Consider the following 21,106-nt stretch of genomic DNA (forward strand, 5'->3'; position numbering starts at 1 on the left):
CTCATCTAACATGTCATCAAGTCTAGGAATAGGGTGTCTATACTTTACAGTGATTTTGTTGACCGCCCTGCAGTCAATACACATTCGCCATGTACCATCCTTTTTGGGTACTAAAAGTACTGGAACGACACAAGGACTCATGCTCTCTTGCACCAATCCTTTCTCCATAAGCTCATCAACTTGCCTCTGCAACTCCTTTGTCTCCGTTGGATTGCTTCGATAGGCTGGTCGATTTGGAATGGTGGAGCCAGGAATGAAATCAATCTGATGTTCTATCCCTCTCAAAGGCGGTAATCCACTAGGTAGCTCCTCTGGAAAAACATCAGTGAATTCCTGTAACATAGAAACAAACACAGGAGGTAAACCATCAAGATTAGTGTCAGCGTTAGAAAACAAAATTTCCTTGAACTTAAGAAGCAACACGGGTTGCCTCAAGGCTATGGCACACTTAACCTCTCTAGCTCTCGCATAAAAAGTGTGTTTCTTTCTCTCCCCTCTTTGTGTTTCACTCACTTTTGGGCCAATAATCTGTTTGGTATCTTTTGTGGCCTCTTTCTTTTCAACCTCTCTTTTAATACTCTTTTGTTCTCTCGAACTGGATGTCTCACTCTCATTTTCCCTCAAAGCTGAAGTTTCTCTCTCTCTCTCAAATATTTTCTTCTGATCGGTGTACACTTCTTGAGGTGATAATGGAACAAGAGTCACCTTCTTCCCCTTATGAACCAAAGAGTATCGGTTAAAGAACCCATCATGTAGTGCCTTTCGATCATATTGCCATGGCCTTCCCAACAATAGATGGCCTGCCTGCATCGGTACTACATCACACAAAATCTCATCTTTGTACCATCCAATGGAGAATGGCACAAGCACCTGGCGTGTCACCTTCACCTCTCCACCATCATTCAACCATTGTAATCTATAAGGTTTAGGATGTTTAAGACATGCCAAATTCAACTTATTCACCATACTCACACTAGCAACATTAGTGCAACTACCCCCATCAATAATAAGCAAGCACACTTTTCCATGTATCAAGCATCTAGTGTGAAATATGTTCTCACGTTGTTCAAGGCTCTCCTCCTTAACATGCATATTCAAAACTCGCCTAACAACCAGAGATTCTCCACGTTCAGCAAACAACAAGTTATGCTCATCCTCATCTGAATTATCATTATCAACATCATGCAAATGAGGCATATCATCACAATCACTACATTCAGATTCAGAACTAACATTTCCATCTTCCCTAACAATCATAACCCTTTTATTAGGACATTGAGATGCAATATGCCCTTTTCCTAAACACTTAAAGCATTTAATTTCTCTAGCAAGGTTTATAGAGTTAGAAGTACCTTTGTTTCCTTTGAATGTAGTTTGGGCAACCTCTTTACCTTTCGAAACTGATTCCGTTCTTTGGAAACTAGGACCTTTGAAATCTCTCTTCTCTCCTCCTTTGGACCATTTGGTTCCCAAAGTATTGTTGGAATATTTGTTGGTAGACTTTCCCTTTTTCTGCCTTTCTAGCTTCATGGCCATATCTACCATCTCTTCTAGTGTATCATAGCGATACATCTCCAAAGCATCAGCAATATCGCTATTTAGACCTCCAAGGAATCGTGACATGGTAATTTGGACATCTTCCTCAATCTTGGCTCTTGCCATGCAAATCTCCATCTCCTTATAGTACTCTTCCACGCTCCTCCCTCCTTGCACCATTCTTGCTAGTTTGTTGTGTAAATCCCTAAAGTAATGAGCAGGGACAAACTTTTGGTGCATTAATTCCTTCATGATCTCCCATGGTGGTACCGGTCGCATCCCCCTACTTCTTCTTTTTAGTAGCAATTGTTCCCACCAAAACATAGCATATCCTTTGAACTCCACAGCTGCAAGATGGGATTTCTTCTCCTGGGAATAATTATGGCATTCAAAGATTTGTTCTACCTTTCTCTCCCATTCAAGGTATTCTTCAGCATTGTTGTTGCCATTGAATTCTGGGATCCTCATTTTGATTGCTCCCAAGTCTCCATCAATTTTATTAGGATTAGTATCTTCAGTTTCCTCATTATCATGGGTTTGAATTCTAACTTGGGGACGGGCTCTAGTGGCATTAGAGCTTTGTGAAGCCTTCATCTCTTGCAATTCTTCCCTCATGTCTTGAAAGAGATTGTTGAAGGTTCTAAATTGTCCTTGGATAGATTCCATGAACAACTTTAGTTGAGGATCTCTAATTGGATTTCCATCTCCGTTACCATCTCCAGATGTGCCTGAACTCATGGTTAGTATTCAAGAATAGAAAACACGAAAAAGATTTGAGTTAGTGATAAAGCACTCCCTCACGTGTTTACACTCCTCAATCACTCCTTGCAAATCCTCCAATTGTACTTCAGAATTTTAGGCCAACCAATCAATCTCAAAGCACGTTTAGAACACAAGGAAAATAAACCTTAACAAAAGAAACGTAAGCACAATTCTAGAAAGAAAACTCAAACAAAATGAATGGTAGCACAAGAACAAAACAATGTACTACTTGATTATTAATTAGAGTGTTGGAACAAGCAAATACACCCTAATAATATAAATGAAGCAAAGATAGCACACAAACAAGAAATAGAAACTAGAATTTAAAAGACAATTTAGGGATATAGTGTATGAATTTAGTTTACTACAAAGCAAACCAAATATGGACCTAATTAATTCTACCCAATCAAAGCAAGCAAACAAACAAAACCCAAAAAAATTTTTTTTTTTTTAAAGGTACTGTAGCAAGTTTGCTTCTGAGTTCCTGTAGCAAGTTACTGTAGCAGGCGGTACTGTAGCAAGTTTGCTTCTGAGTTCCTGTAGCAAGTTACTGTAGCAGACGTGCTTGGCTTGTATCCTCACTTAACCCACAAATGTGACCCAATTTAGGTAGGGTAAGGCCTTAACAAGGTATAAGTGGATGGTTTGTGTCTCCCAATTTCAATTTAGGTAGGTAATGACTTAATATTTAGGTTGTCCAACAATGACTTTTGTGTCTCCCAATTCAACTTAGGTAGGTAACCAACAATGAATTTTGTGTCTCCCAATTCAATTTAGGTAGGTAATGGTTTTATATTTAGAATATCCAGCAATGACTTTTGTGTCTCCCAATTCAACATAGGTAGGTAATGACTTTAACAAGATTTGACTTACCTCTTTTTTTTTTTTTTTTTTTTTATCAACAAGATTCAAGAAGACAAACAAATCTCTAGATTTGGTATTTAATAACTTATAAATTCTTAATAACGTAATCAATTGATTTTTTTTTTGTTTTTTGTTTTTTTTGTTTTTTTAATAAACAAACAAACAACAAGAAGATCCAAAGAGAAAACTCAGATCCAAGAACATCTAAAAGAAAAAGTCCAGATCCAAGAAGATCTAAAGAGAAAAATCCAGATCTAGAATGAAAGCAAGTATTAAGATAACATCAAAGGAAATCCAGCAAATAGAAAACTCAAATTCCTAAACTAAGATAACAGAACTTACCCCAAAACTTTGATTTGGCTCTGATACCAAATGATAAGGAACCGGGATCGGGAATCAAAGGAATGGGATATAAGTTCACCTCTATGGCACCCCACGTTTATAAGGAAACGGAAACACCAATAATCGAGATTAAAACGCTCTATGGCACCCCACGTTTATAAGGAAACGGTAACACCAATAATCGAGCAAAGAACAAGATAAACGCCACAACGAGTTGATAAGTTTACCTTAATTCTTGATGCAATTAGAGGATAGCAAATTCTCACAATCTCTCTAATCAAGAAGAACATGCAAGAGCATGAACAATCTGTCTTTGATTCAAATTATGCCAAAATCTCGTTTTACATCTTAAGGAGGCTATTTATATGCCTCAAACAACCCTAAATTTAAAGAAGAGTATCTAACTAGGCTGCCCTAAGGCCAAAACACATGGGCCTAACTATTACACACAAAATAGAATCATTTCCAACTCAAAATAGACAACTTAATATTGGGCAGATTGCATGCATATAAAATTAGCCCAAAACAACTTAAAACAAACACTATAAGCCCATATCCCTTACATAGTAATTAGACCAAAACAAGCAACAAGAAATAAGAACACGTCCAAGCCCACATCCCTTACATATTAGCATGGCTAGAGTGTGCTACACCAACAGCACATGTCTCCAACATTGTAAGAAGCTTAGGTTTGCCTTCAAGTTCCACATAACACTTGTTAAATGCCACATCATAAAGCTCTTGTGTAATTTGGGCTTGAACATATAAGGATATGGCTGCCCCATATCTCTTTGCTTGACTTCTTGTAATTGGCCCACTAGGAAACTCTAATGGATCTCCTATGTTGTTCTCCTTGCTCCCTTGAGCTCCATGGTTGAGTATCTCTTTGCTTGACTTCTTGTAATTGGCCCACTAGGAAACACTAATGGATCTCCTATGTTGTTCTCCTTGCTCCCTTGAGCTCCATGGTTGAGTGATGGTTGATCCATATCAGGACATTACCCCTAAATAGTATTCACTATCAGATACCCAAACTAATAATTATACATTTATCCCTATCCATAGAAGATATTTATTATCAGATTCTTTTGATCCAATCCTCTTTCATTTAGTGCACCCATGTACCCATACGATATAAGCAAAACCACCTTACAAAAGCACCAATCCACTTACCCTTAATTGATTGGTCCCATATAGTTTTTACAAATGCATTCAACATTTCTTGCATTGTCAAAAATTCATGTTGACATAAATGCATTAACTTCCTTTTAACTTTTTCCTTTTTCCTTCCTCATTAATTTCAAAATTGAAGAACGTCGTTTACAATGTAAGTTACAAAAGGTTATTGACATGATCCGTCTCATGTCTTTTTTTCTGAAAACTATTTTACATAGTTGTTTATTAGTGTTGACACCGGCCCAAAAACCAGGCCCATGTAAGCGGTCCAATACTAAGGCCCTTATAGGATGGAGAATATGCCAAAAGGGCCATTTGGGCCTAAAAGCCTACATGTGTAAAAAAAACCTTTATACAAACTGTATAATTGTTATAGAATTGTAAATATTCTAGAATAATTATTTTTCTTGGTGGAGAAACTCAAGCTCCCATAAATAAGGGGTGAAACTCTTATAAATGACACGAAATCGAAGATATACAAACTTAAATGCACAAGCATTTACTCTATCTCTATCCTTCTTTCTCTCTCTCCTCTTTCTTTTTCCAACCCCCAATTTCTCTAATTTCTCTTTATTCCTCTTATCTAGTTCTTTTCCTCCTGTCTATCTCTCTATCTCTCCCCCTTTCTTTTTGGACTAATGAGCTCACGGCCTGTTAAGCCACTCTATCCATTGAACGCCAAAGGCATTCTGAAAGATGTAGACCCAACGGTGTCATGTCCTAATTTTAGACCAAACAATTAGATAAGGCTTATTTCTATAGTTCATATTGGTCACTCTTAGATCATTCAGAGGAATACTTCAACACATTTATGCTTTTGATTCTAAAAACACCAAGCATATAGCTTCTACAAGAACATTAACTATGGGAGCTTAGAATAATTGAACCATGTGGAGTGTCACCCAAAATGGGACAATCCTAAGCTCCTGAATTTTTCCTTCCTAGATTGGAAGAGGGGAATTCAAGGGTGCAAGTCTCATACTAATGGGGAAAAAATGCTACATTATCTGTTTCAAATGAGCACAATCACAATTCTCTTTTAATTTAAAGAGAGAATGTTATGGTACTAAGAAAATAAACTCTATAATCTTTTAACTAAAATAAATAAATACTGGCAATGAATATGGTACTAAGGAATATGTATCCAAAATTTGTGGCCAACATGAAATTCTGGCCCATACTGGCAATGACCAATTTTAGTCATACTTTAGTGCTGTACTTAGTTAAGCCAACAAAGTCCATATACTTACTATCAATATATCAATCATTTAGGCAAGTACAATTATTTATTTGGTAACTTGCTCTCAACATATCAATTTTCCATATACATAGCGTTCTGTATTGAGCATCTACAATAGTAAATTTATAAAGAATTAGATCATTTAGAATGACCTAGCCAAAATTGCACCTTAAAACAAAGCATAGTCATAATTTTTGTTGGTTTTGGAAGTATGGGCTCTAATTGCAACTTGGGTAAACTTTGAGTACTGTGATTAAGCCAAAAATTTATGATACCAAGAAAAAAAAATAGTAACAATAAGATAGCCACGAGGTTGGTGGCAATTTCTCTTTTTTGCCAAAATGTACATGTTGCTCGATGGAAGCTTGGGGCAAGAATCATTTTACCTTTGTCGAAGAACATAATTGCTTTCACTCAATCTTTCAAGGATAAGTAACATTGAGCAATTTTCAAACATATATAACCCTCCTAGAGAAAACATACAACATGAAGTCAAGCAAAGAGTTGTGAAATCAACAATTGAATCTTACTGTAAATATGAACATGCACATAAAATCAGTATTTTTAGAATAGATATAAATACACCAGAAAGAGATTATATGCACATTTACATTAGGTTTGACACTTTTGATTTGAGAAAACAAAATACTTCAATGCATAGTTGTCAAATTGAGAATTGAATTGAGAATCGACAAGCAAATCAAATTGTAAGATTCAACATTAACTTTAATGAACATATTTCCATTAAATTTATCAAAAGATACCAAAAATTTAATAAAAAAACGTATTTATATAATTTCAATTACAAATCATGTACTAAACACAAAATGATAGAGAACCTAATGACTTATGTAGTTGCAAGTTAAAAATATCAAACTGTTAAGTTAAAATTTTAAAACAAACAAAAAAAAAACTATCAAGCCATTAAATTTTCTATCCAAATTAATACATATTCATTCATTATCATTTCCAAATTCAAGCCCTTCATCATCTTTATCTTCTAATATAACTATGTTTCTCTTGCTATTTCTTTCTCTACACTGACTCTTCCACTTGTTTTGTTGGGTAAGAGAATCGTTTGGGCACATGCATAGTAAGATTCATGCTTGAATCCAATTCAACAATAAGATTCAAATTGTTTGGTATGAAAATTGAAACGAATCATATGATTCGAGTCATAAATCATAAGATTCTGATAACACTCTTCAATGATGTATGAGAATAGAACAATAATGATAGAGAAGACAGAATATTGTCATCCAAGGGGATCCAAGCCCAAAATAATGTAAAACAAACAAAATAGTACTTCCAATCATAATGAATTACCAAGACACCACTTCAAAAGCCCTTAAAGCAATAACATAGAAAGAAGTCAACAGACCAAAAATAACCTAAAAAGTCAAACTTCGTTATTAAGTATCCAAGCATTTTATTAACAACCAAATAATCTAAATTGCTGCAAACATAGTGCACTATCATGACTTTAAGCCCCTTCATCAACCAAAGAAGCATTTTATTAACAATCAAATAATCTAAATTGCTGCAACTACCATGCCTTTAAGTCTCTTCACCATCAAAGGAAGCTTGAAATTTTGTTTTTATAAAACCCTCAAACATCTCTATACAATACAGAGCTCTTATTTAAAACCATAACCACTGGAAAGATGAGAGTAGAAAGACCATATCAGTGCTCACACAAGTCTTATGATGATGAAGCCAAAGATTGGATTGGGAATTATGAAAGTTAAAATCAAAGGTGTACAAATCTTCAGAGAATTGGTATATTAAAATCAAAATTTCCGCATGGATAGATCATTCAATTGGTTGGACAATACAAGCACTAACTCAACACCTGAATGAGTAACCTTATAGTTCCTAGACAATTAGGTTAGACTGGCAAGTCTAGGCAATGTTTTAGAGCATTGTTATTTCACCATATTCATATATTCAAGGAATTTTAAAAGAAAAAAAAAAAACCTTATTTGTCTTACAATGACCAGAAGTTCAGCATACAACCTAAACTTGAATTTAAATTGTTGATACCCACGCCTTAAATCAATTTAAGATTTAAATTATTGACCCAATTAGACATTTAATAAAAATTTAAAGATGAAATTGGGCATATATACTAAAATAAGTAAAATGATATACTTAATTTTTATAAATAAAAATTTGAATCAGCTATCAGTTGAATCAGATGTACTCGAAGTCTAAGGAGTGCAACTTTTGTATTTCACATAAGGTTGAACTACCTATATCATATCCTAATTGGAAAATATACCTCTTAGACATGTGTTGGAGATTCGAAAAAATGTCTTGTTTTTAAACTTTGAACATTTTAAAGAAATTTTTAAGACACTCTAATAATACTCCTCAATTACATTTAGATTTTTTAAAATTTATAAGTTACTGTATAAATTTATTAATTAAAATTTTAAATTGGAGTCTTAAATATAAATAGATAATTTTTATACGTAAAATTAAAAATTAAATAAAATATAATTAAAGATTAAAAACATATTAAAAGAAGGAGGAAACCTAAATTATTGTGAGCAACTAAGGTGGTGGTCTGATTGGTTTTCTCACTTGTCTGAGGAGTGAGAGGTTTCGAGTTTGAGTCCTTTCAACCACAGTTAATTTCACCATTCATGTTGTGTAGCTCGTAGTGTTATCGCAATATTATTTCAACTCATAGAAGCCTCCAATGAATTAAAAAAAATTGCGTTAATAGAAGCATTATGGAAGTTTGTTTGAACTAAATATTTTTGTTAATGTTTTATGATTGGCTTAGGTTCTTCAACATATTGGGTGATTTTGGATGATTAGGAAAAAGGATACCCTTATTTAATAATCTTTAACTCTATGAATTTCCCTAAGAATGTTCCATATTTTTCTTAGGAGGATGCACATGGAAGCTTAAGAGAAAATGGTGAATATTGTTGTAATTTCAAGCAAAAATTTGATAGTAGCAATATGTGATATAATAACAACGCAAAGAAAGTAGAAAATAAAATACTTTTTTCTTTCTTTAACGAATATAATTTATTAATAATAATATCAAAAATTAAATACTAATATAAATTAGACGTGAGATTTGCTATTGTAACTTTTGGAGTTCGCGACTCTTTTAACAAGTTGACAACATGAAAATTTTCTATCTTATTAAATTATTTTTATCGTTCAAATTAACTCTTTTAACAACATGAAAATTGTTAATTTGAACGATAAAAATAATTTAATAAGATAGAAAATTTTCATATTGTCAACTGATCTTTTAATTAATTTGAATGATAAAAATAATTTTTTGGATGTTATATACCTTGGTTGCATTTTTAAGAATGGACAAAAAAAATTTCAAAAACCAAAACAAAACAATAATAACAAAGAAAAGACAGTTAATTTTCAAACAGTTAATAATACTCATTTGTCTGTAAGAAAAAGAGAACAAGAAAAAAAAAGAAACTATTAGTATGTATTATCAATCTTTTTTTTTTAATCGTTTTAGTGAAATTGAATTAATCAATTGAAGCAATGAAGGAATAATATTATTGGAATCTATTAGTTTTTCTATATTAGATTTTATAATTTTTCTTAAAATTTTGCAAATTGCCAAACTGTAAACAATCAATATCACAAAACTTGTGTTGTAAATCATTATCTTTGTGTGCTAAAAGATGATATATATACATATGCGTGCTTATTTAGAAAATTGAGATATTGGAGTGCCACTAAGCATTGTAAACATAAAAATAATTATAAACACATGAGAAAAATAATAATAATAACCTTAACGAATCTTGGAATCGAGCACTAAGTGTCCAAACAATTTTTTTTTTTTCGCGGGAATAAAAAAAATATACAAGAAAAGGAATAATCCGAATGTAGAAAATAGGTGCCTCCAAGTAAAGTGAAGTAGAGTTTTTGAGAGAACTTTAAAAGAAAATAATAGGTTGGTTTTGATATTCCAAGCCTCAGGCATGCCTTAAATACAAGCTCAACTAAAACATTTCTTCCAACTATTTATTTTTTTTAGTTTTTTCTTTTATTTTTTATCATTCATAATAAAGTGTTTTTAATATTTTTATCATTCCTAGCAAATATATTTTCAAAAATCGAATTTGTGCACATAAATTAGTTTGAGTAGAAAGGACTAAGTCCTTTAAGCAAGATGTTTAATGTTTAATCACATGTGCTTTCTTAAAGGTTTGGGATAATAATTTTCTTTATTAAACTTTTAATTATTAATTTAACATTTTAATTATTAATTTATTGCATAACTAGTCATCAACCGTGCTTCGCATGCGGATATTTATATAAATATTTAATTCTATCTATATGGATATATTATTTAATTTGTAAACTTAGAAAAAATTATATAAACATTTTTTAAATAAAAATAAAAAGTAAAAACATCAATGTAATTTATTGCTAAAAAGATATAAGAATTGATCATGCAATTTGTTTCTTCTAAAAAGATATAAGATATGTAATTGATTATTTATTACCTCAACTTGTTTCTTCTAAATTTTTTTTCTAAAAAAAAATGTATATAACTAAAAATATCATACACAATAATCATTTAATAAAATTAAATTTGTTAATGTGCAAGGGTGATTATTTGAATGTAAATTGAATTTTATCAATTCTGAATAAAATTAATAGCTTTATCAAATTTTAGTATTGTAACATTATATTTTCATGTTATTTTAATATATAATCATGCACTTGATATTTAATTTTAAAATTAAATTGATGGTAAAAAATAAATTCAAAAATGTATTATCCCTTATTTAATTCAATTTGGATAAATTGTATGCTAATTTGAAATTTAAATGTAAAGATATATAAATTGTGGCATCAAAATTTTCATGAATTACAATTTAAAGGATGCTGGTTTTTATTATTTTTAAGCCAGTTTGTTTTACAAAAATAGAAATAAAAGAAAAAATAATTAATAATACAATTTCCTAAATGGTAAATAAAAAAGAATAAACATTTATATTATCAAATATAATAAAAATGAAAAATGAAAGTAAAAAATAGAGCATGACAACAAACATTCCCTTCCACCTGTCAAAATAGAAAATAATATGACATAACTTCAAAACATATTAACAAAATAAAATTTCAAATCTAACATCTGGACGCCCAAAAACGAAACAAAAAAACATGAAGACAAATTAATTGATCTATTATAATTTTCATAAACAAAATAAAATTTCAAATCTGACCAAAATTAGCCTCAGACTATAACTTTTTCCTATTAAGTTTCCAGCAGAGAAAAAAAAATATACTCATGAGGAAGAAAAACACTACGTAAATTAGCATCGATCAAAACTAATGATTTCATCACAGTCAAGGAATGATCCGATTTTGGTGAGATTGTGTGCAACAATAAATTCAAAACTTAAATATTCACAACAAAATCTGAGATTGCATTAGCCATAGAAGTTCAAAATTTGAAAGATTAAAAAGATTAGAATATATTTTAAAATTTATAGTGATCATTGCTAAGTATCAAATAATATTATAAATTATTAAATTTTAAATTTGAAAGAAATACTTAAATTGTCCAATCATAACATAAATAAATAAAAGAAAATTTTTAAAAATTAATAAAAAAGAAAAAAGAGAATGTTGAATGGGTAGAGTGCCAAGTCATTGTCTATTGCTTCAGTTTTATAATATTATATATAGATAAATATGAATTTTCAAAAAGAAAATTTATTGCATAATATGCATTTTTTTATTAAACATTTTAATTACTAATTTATTTATAGTATGCATTGATAGACTATTCACACCTTCATTACTTATTGTTAATAGTTATGTGTTAGTGGAGCTACACAAAATTTGTGTGTAATCCCTGAGAGGTGATAAACCCATAATTCATAAACAATTATCGAATGATTTCTTTATTATTATTATTATTATTATTATTATTTAATTAACATTGATAAATTTAGACGTTTACATTAAAATTGCACTAAAAATTTGATATAAAAAGTTAATGATGAAAAAAAATAGCCAACTGTTTCTACAAGGACCAAATGTGAAAAAAAATGTTAAGGATTAAATAAATTGCGTTGATTTCTTGATGTTTTGCCTAAAATGTAAAAAAATTGTGGAAAAATTATAATCGTACTCCTGTAGTTTGTCAAAAAAATTTACTCATGTTTTTAAAAATAGACTACTATACCCTTATACATTTTGTTCGTTTTACTGTCTTCCTCTCCATCATTTTCTTGTGATTTTAAAATACAAGTCAAATGAAAACATAACGGTCTAAAAAGAGCGAAAAAAATTTTACCAAAATCATCATCTCTTTCTCTCTTTCTTTCCTAGCAAAGCTTGAAACTCATGACCAACCTGTGCTTGAAACTCAAGAATGATAATTTGATCTACTTGAATAAGTCTGGAATGCAAGTTTGGATCTTGGGTGTCCATGCCATTGTTTGTTGCTCTTTTAGCCAAAATCACTAATGTAAAAAATTCATAATTTATATTAAGATACAACTTTGCAATAAGATATTCTAGATATGCTGTCAAAATCCAAGTAAATTATGGAGGTGTTGTCCTTTGTACGTAGTGTTCTAACTTCACTCAATAAAAAATTAGCAAGCTTCTTAGCAAAATTCTCTCTATCGGCATGGTATCTTTCGTTTATCTATGCAGATCCAAAGATCTAATTGTCATTCAAAGAAAAATTTAGTAGAAATTTGACAAAGCGCAGAGATATGCAGTGTCTCTTTGCATCAATGAAGTACAAATAATTACATAATTTGTAACGCCCCATTTTTCTGTGTCTAAAATAGTAAGTTACCGGTCTGTGAATAGTATCATCAGTCCGGGAATAAATATTATTTTGGGCCGGAAAAATTACTATGTATGTTTAATATTTTCTATAATATTTTTGGAGTATGTATACATTATTTTTATGGGTAGAAAGTAAGTAATAAATATTTTTAGAGAATTTAGAAAATTTGTGAATAGTTAATTAAGGTGTGATATTAAGTAAGGAAAATTAGAGGCAATATTTGTATGGAGTAAATTTGAAATGGTGTTATATTAATTAAGGAAATTAGATGAATTATTTTTATGGAGTAAAGTTGAGGATTTTATTGTGTTAAATAATATTTTGAAGGAATTTAATTGGGAGAATATTTGTAGCCATTAGATTAGATTGACTCAATCCTAGCCATCCAATGTTGAGAAAAGACTAAAATACCCTTGTGCTCAATAATTTGAGCAACCACTTTCTCTCCTTCTTCTTCTCTTTGGCGTTGGCTATCTCCTTCTTCTTCTTCTTCTCTTTGTTTTTCTTCAACTTCATCCTTAGCTAAATCCATCAAATTCAACCCATTTAACTTGATTTAAGGAATCAATCCTAGAGTTTAAAGCTTGAGAAGTGATTTGTGGTGATTATTTTCAAGAAACTTGGAAAGCCAAAGGCTTAGGAAACCTCTACCAAGGAGTAAAGGCAAAGTTGGAGCTTAGAATGCTTTAATCTAAGCTTGCTAAGGCTTGTTTTAAAGTAAGTGTTCATAAATCCTCCTACCTTGTTTAAATTTTTGATTTTGTGAAGTTTCTACTATTTTGTGAAAATTGGGAATTTTATATGAAATGATTTGATTAAAATTTTAGTTTTATGATTTATATGTTAAGTTAAGACGGTGTCTCCGGCACCGAATGTGGCATCCGCCGTCGAGTCTCTCGGGATTGGGTGGCGGGTGTTACATAATTATCTAATTATTCTTTTAATTTTTGAAAATTAATTAAAAACAATTTATATTATTGCTTAGAAGGATTGAGGTTTTCTTGAGGGGAGGGGAGAAGAGAAGACATATATGTTAAGGGATGGAATCAAGGTTAATTCTATCATTTCACACACATATAACATCTAAAGGGACAAATATTGGACGGATAGACAGTGCAATATAATTAACTCAAAATATAAGGATATAAGAGTCTATTTCTAAAAATACAAAGGTAAAGTATTTTTTTTTTTTTACAAAATACAGAGTACAATTATAATTTTTCCGAAAATTATCACTATTATTTTTTATTCCAATAGAAATTTACAAGTCAAAAGATATTGTAAGGAATTAATGACAAAATTTGTTCTAAATTTTTTGATTTTTGCTATCTTAGTGCCTGAATGAGAAAAATTTTTCAATCATGTATCTAACAGTCAAGTAGGTGCTTTTTACACATATGGCTTGTCGAACTTCACATTTGGTTCAAAATAGGACCCTTTCATTGCTTCTGCAGAAGATGTGTAATGTAGATGGCTAAATCACCTCGTCACAAGCATTTCACTTGTCGTTTTGATACCAAAAGTACTTCTTCGCCCTTATTAAAAATCAACCTAACACATAAACTGCGATGAAATATAACCAAATCCCTAAATTCTTTTCCAATTCACTCCTTCCTAAAACTTAAATCACAAAAACTTAAACCTCCTCTTTTAAATGCAAATACATCAATAACCACCACTACTACCGCCACCTCCAACTCCGAAGTCACCATGCATTTCTGACAACAAAAGCACATTAAATTTTATTTTTTAGAAAATAAACGACATAGACTATGTAAAAAAAGTGGGTAAATTATACCAATGGTTATTTAACTTTATACTCAGTTTTATTTAGGTCACATGATTTCAATTTATCATTTTTTTTAGTCACTCAACTTTAGTTTTTGTTTCAAAACAAGAAATCTATATGCAGCACTATGGCCAGCATACCCAATAAACATGCAATCAGAAGTTTTAGAACCTATTTTTCTTTTCTTAGGTTCAGGTAATATCACTTTAGCTAAGCACCCTAAAACTTTCAAATGTTTCAGGTTAGGAGGATATCATTTCCGTTGTTCATAAGGTGTCTTATTAGATTTCTTATAGGGTATCATATTTTGTAAATGATATGCAGATAAGATAGCTTCCTCCTAAAGATTTTCTAGTGCATTAGAACTAACTCGCATTTAATTCATCGTTTCTTTTAATGTTCTATTTTTTCTTTCAGCTATATCATTTGATTGAAGTGAGTAAGGAGGAGTAATCTCGTGAAGTATTCCTTCCCTTTCGCAAAAATCATTGAAAAGAATAAATTCACAACCTCTATCAGATCTTACTGTTTTAATCTTCCCATTAAGTTGATTTTCTACTCAGCTTTATATTTAAGAAACATATCAAAAGCTTCATCTTTATTTCTAAGCAAATAGACTTTAGTATATCTTGAAAAATTATCTATAAAGGTGACATAGCATCTTTTGCCACCTCTAGTCATTGTTTGTTTTAAATTTTCTAAATCAGTATAAATTAGACTTAACAATTCTGATTCTCTAAAAACTGAAGCAAATGATTTTTTGTTTTGCTTGGATTCTGCAAAAATTTCTCACTTACTTAAACATGAAGTGCTAGAGCTAGAAATTAAACTTAGCTTTTGCATTAATTTTATATAAAAAAAATTCAAATGTCCTACCCTAGCATGCCATAAATTAATAGAATCAATCAAATAAGTAGAAGAAGTAGCAATTTCATTAATTTCGAAAATATTGAGTACAAATAAACTATTACTACAATACCCCTTTCCCACAAAAGTGTTATTCTTAAGTTAACACAATCTTATCAGATTCAAAAGTAGCTTTCACACCAACTTTTCCCAAAAGACTAATAGAAACAAAATTAGTTTTGATATTAGGAACACGCAACACCTCATTTAAAGCCAAAGTTTTTCCATATGTGAGTTTCAGCAGGACTTTGCCTTTCCCAAGAACTTGAGTAGTTCGCGAGTCACCAAGATAGATTGTTTCTTCTCCTTCCTCAACATGAGTATAGGACACATGCATTTTTATTTGCATAAATGTGCCTAGTGGCACTAGAGTCTATCACCCATTGTTTCACATTGGCAACAATGTTAACTTGAGAAATGATCGCAACAATTAGTTCATCTGCTTCAACCAAATTTGATTTTGGTTTAGTAGGATTGTCATTTCTCCCCATTCGCTTTCTATATTGGGCCGCATAATGGCCTTGTTTGCCATACACAAAGTAGGTACTTTTCTTTTTGAAATAATTAGATTTAGGTTTGAAGTAAGGTTTGTTCTCAGACCTTTTGTTTGTCTTGTGAGACTTGCCTTGCACTAAAGTGGTGAAAATTTATTTTTCTTTGGCAACTTTGAACTCCTTCCTATTAGTGTATTCAATATGATATGGGTGATAAGGTTAGCTAGTGGAAGTTGTTTGTGTTTATGCTTAAATTGTTGTTTGCAGTCACTCCAGGAATGAGGAAGCGTTTCAATTAGCAAACCAGCCACAAACTCTTCTTTCAGGTTGACATTTTCTGATTTGAGGTGTTCCAACTGTTTATGGTATTCATTGATTTGAGCTTTGATATCTTTGTCCTCAACCATCTCCCACTTTTAATACTTGCCAATGATGAATTTATGCTTTCCAACATCTTCAATAGTGTATTTCGTACTCATTGATTCATATATTTCCTTGGCATCCTTATAAGCATAGTAGACATCAAAAAGTTACAGAGAAACTAGCAGAACCAGGGGAACCAACAATAGTAGTCATAATTATCCTAAAGATTATTGGTAAAAATAACAAAAAGCTATTGTATGTATAGCTTGAGGCATGTTTAAAAGAACACTATCCTTTAGGATAATTCAACCACACAGGATGTATCCCCTAGGATTCAACAAGCTCATCTATAAAAATAAATAAGAAGCAAGAGCAGTAGAAAGTAGTAGAACCCAACAAAGGAAGAAGAAGAAGAGAGCTAATGTTTTTCGTGCTTTCAAAGGTTGTGCAGTGAAGTATTTATAGAAAATATCAAACCATTAATAAGAAAATAGCGGGGCTGAAAATCTGTAATAATAACGTTTGAGGAAAATCAGGAAAATAAAATAATACATGTTGAGAAAATCAGGGGAAATCAAGATGCAAAAGGATTGGGTCTCACGTTTATCTTGCGCGTAAGGGGGGAGAATTCACTTAACTCAAGCTTGTGGCCTGATTCTAGTGCGCTCGAGCTTTTCAGCTCATGCCTCTATTAGGTGTATTATACATTCAATTACTTACTTTAGTTTAATTAGGTTAATATAGTCCAATTTCATTTTCAGGTAGTATCCATATATCATACATAAGCATCCATGTTCAAAGCTCATGGACTTACCTTATTGCATAACCACCTGACTAAGATTCAAAGGAGCTCACAAATCCTCATGAATCCCAATCATATAAAACAAGCTTATAATCAAACTAAATAAGCAATATTGCATCATCATTAAACTCATAACATCCAATTCACAACATAAGTCCACCATCATATCAAGAGTCAAAGTAAGTTGACATACCTCTTTGTATAGCTTCGGCCTCTTCGAGGCACATTACTAAATTTCATCTTTCAAACATTCATTTAAACATTCATGTCTTACATATGTCTTATAGAAAGACCATAAAGTCAGAGTAGTTCAAACAAGCTCACTTAATAACAATCTTAATCAATATATAACTTTATACACAATTCCAGGTTATATAAGCACACCATTATATCTCATGCATAGCTCCATGTTATTCATATCATAAAAGTTAAACAAAAGACACCTATATTAGAGGACATGGTTTGGCCAGTCCAAATTCACTAAGGTTCATGCATTGTTCTCATGGTTTGATCACACATAAACATCATACTAACACTTAGTTGCATACATGTGCATTTAATTGCATAATATGAGTCATATAAACACAAATCCCAATTTAAGGTTCAATTATAGCATAAAACCTTAATGCTCAAATCATTACTTAATTCATGCATAAATAATTAATTAGATACCATATACAAGTTAAACATAGGTTATTGACATTTAAAGGCCAAAACACAACTCATAAACATCTAGCCTAGGTTCGGTCTCTCTCTAGGGATCGTGTTTTGCCGTGGTCGTTTTCATGCATTTCTTACATTACCAATTTACATAAACTCAAATAGGATTATTCTCACCATATTGCATTCAATTAGGTGTGCTTAGAGATAAGGTTCAAGTAGGCATAATACTTGATATGCTAGGACACTTTCGTTATGTTAGTTATATGCCCTATAACCAATTCAATTGGTTATATTTTAAATATAATACTTCATGTAATAAATATTTTATTATTAATAAAATACATTTATTTATCTTTTATATTCTATTGATTGAATCTTGGTAAAAGATTAAGTCCATGAGGCAATACTGCTTTGCAAAATAAATTATTATGTGGTTATAATTATGAGTTTATATTTCCACTGAAGCAATGTCTCTAAATATTCATGGTCAAAGTTTTCCTCATTATTGGACAATAATTAGAGCTCTTGAGACTAGTACATATTATATTTTTTCCTTAAGGAAGCAGCTATTCTCATAGGTTGAGATGTATGTGATATCTAGACCTAATATGTAGGTGCTTGTTATTTGAACAAATCCACTAAATTGACCTTCATGAGAATTCCATATGGAGAGTTACTTGTGTCTATGGAATACTAAGTGATTGTTGTGTAAATGATCCTTTAACTTAAAATTACTAAGCTATCTTTTATGGGAATGACCATGTTTTGATTCTTTGTTCACATTATTCATTCACGAATAACAAGTAATGATTTATTGGACATAGTAGGAACCGTATAGAGATACTTGTGTAATTAAGAAAGATTCATCACCCTAGGTAAATCAGGGAAAATGTTCTAATTGTTCTTTACTAGTATTGATTAAAAAATCCTTGTGCAAGGTAGAATGAAATTAGCAAATTAAATTTGAAATTTTATTCAAATGATCAATAACTAAGATTAAGAGAACTAACATGATTTTGTAAAGTGTATAATTACTAAATCAGAACATTAATGATGAAGGAATATTAATTACACTAACAAATTATGCACTAACAGGTTAAGTCAAACTACTTTGACTTTCCAAATATTTGGATAGTATTGACATGTTTCTAGACATGGATATGAGAAAGTCACACAAATAAGAACAATCACAAATTATTAATTAAATAATTTAATTTATATTTATTACCAACATATTTGAAACTTAGAAGGTCATACAAATAAGAATGGATATGAGAAAGCGAAATCGATAAATCAAATCAAGGATGACTTGATTACAAATTAGTTTTGCGACATTAAGGGCAAAATTATAATTTATATTTAATTATAATTTTACCTAAATTAGTAAGCATTAACTTAATTGATTTATGTCTAAAATTTATTAAGATTAATTTTAGATTAAATAAACCTAATATTTTAATTATGATTTTTTATTTAAATAGTTAAATAAATAAATAAATAAAATTGATTAAATTGAAAATCCTATTACTATGTGTAATATGATTCATTTATTTAAATTGTTTAAATAAATAAATAGGTACATGTATATTTTAGTTATAATTTATTTATTTTAAAGTTTTAAATAAATAATTATAATTAATTTATTTGTGACATAGAGTTTTCATGTATAAGGTTTAAGAGACAGTCTAAAGACAGTAGTTATTTTTTGTAGCCACAAAACTAATCATAGACCGTAAAATAGTTAGCACCATCATAAATTCTAATCTCTCAACCCTCTAAAACATTTTTAGAGTTTTTGGATTGTCCATTCGTGTGGATATTCTTAGGGGCCAGACACTTAAATGGCTTGTGATTGGCAACAACGTAACTGCGTAGAACGAAGTTTCAAAGAATTTACAAAAAAAGTATTCTTCTAAACAATTTTATTACTTTAATAGTTTAAATGGATCTCTATTAGTATAATTATTTTTTTATAATTATATTATTCTGCTGCGTATTTCTGATATTGACACACAAAGCCATCGTTTAAACGTTTAAGGTGTAAAAACAATACATTGATTATTGAGATTAATTTCGAATTCATTCTTGTTCTGAGATTTGATATTAGACAAAATCCAATCTGATGTTTTTAAACTTTTCATATCTGTTTTACAATTAAAATCTGATTTAATAAATTAATAATACAAAAAATTTATTTTGGAAAATTCTGTCGAAGAACAGTAAAGGTTGCGACTCACCGATCGCTGGCCGCCGTGAGCCGCGGGCGGCAGCACTGCATCCGGTTAGCCTGGACGCACGCTTCCTCCCTACGAGCGTTTCGGCGACGGACCGGTGATGCTGCAACGGTGCTGTGTTTTCCGATCAAAATAAAAATAATAAATATTTGAAAAACGTTTTCCGGCGAGGAAAACGCCGGTCAAGGCCGTAAAGGGACAGTCCATGGTGGTGCAACCACTGCCGGACCATCCCCTGGTCGAGCGGTTGCTCTCAATAGCTAGACTGCTTCTTGCTGCGGCGGCCATGGCTATTTGTCGAAACGGAAAACCTATTTTGGAGAAGAAGGAAAAGTTACCGTTGGGTCCCTACTTATTTTTTATGCTTTTAATTGGGTCTAAAACAGTTTGCTTTATTCAATTAAGTCCTGAAATTAGTTTTAATTGGGTATTTTAATTAATTTGGAATTAATTAAATTACCGGGCTATTAAAATTAAATTTCAGTAAATTAAAATATATTTTATAATATTTTCTAATTTTGTTAGAAAAGAAAATTAAAAGAGTTTAATTTGTAATAAAATTATTTTATGAATTTATTCCTAATTAGATTAGGAAATAAATTAAATGGTTTAATTGTTTATTAATTCTAATATGATTAGAATTAGTAAAATTAATTTATAAATAATTTATTCTAAAATTAGTTTTAATAAGATTTGATATATGAATAAAATTGTTTTATTCATAAATTGATTTTGAAAAATATCAAAAATGAAATTTTAATTGTTAAAAGTTTATTTTCAGCACATGAGACCAATAATTAATGTATATTAATATTAGATAATATCTAAATGCATTTAATATGATTATTATGCATGATGGGTGATTATGAACATTAGAAAGACCTATGTGATTGGCTTTATTATATTTGATTGAATGGTTTAATATAATTTTAAATAGGGTCTGCACGTCCTGATTCTCTTTCATTTTGGATTATAAAATTTCTTATTTGTTTCATTTAATTATGTAATAGTTGGATAATTAGAATATGTAAATAGGATATTATGTTGGAACCCAAGAAGAAAAGGAGAATTGAAGAAATTACATGGAGCATTGAAGAATCCGAGCCAAGGAGCTGCTA

The 21,106-nt window shown here is 30.7% G+C and overlaps 1 pseudogene; it reads right to left on the reverse strand.

Annotated features, from left to right (window-relative positions):
* The window catches only part of LOC105640862 (uncharacterized), a 34,002-nt pseudogene extending 18,233 nt beyond the window's left edge, over positions 1–15,769 (reverse strand).
* Between the last annotated feature and the right edge of the window lie 5,337 nt (positions 15,770–21,106).

This window comes from Jatropha curcas, chromosome 9 (assembly GCF_041381405.1).
Source record: "Jatropha curcas cultivar XTBG-Jc1 chromosome 9, XTBG_Jcur_1.0, whole genome shotgun sequence".
Taxonomy (NCBI): Eukaryota; Viridiplantae; Streptophyta; class Magnoliopsida; order Malpighiales; family Euphorbiaceae; genus Jatropha; species Jatropha curcas.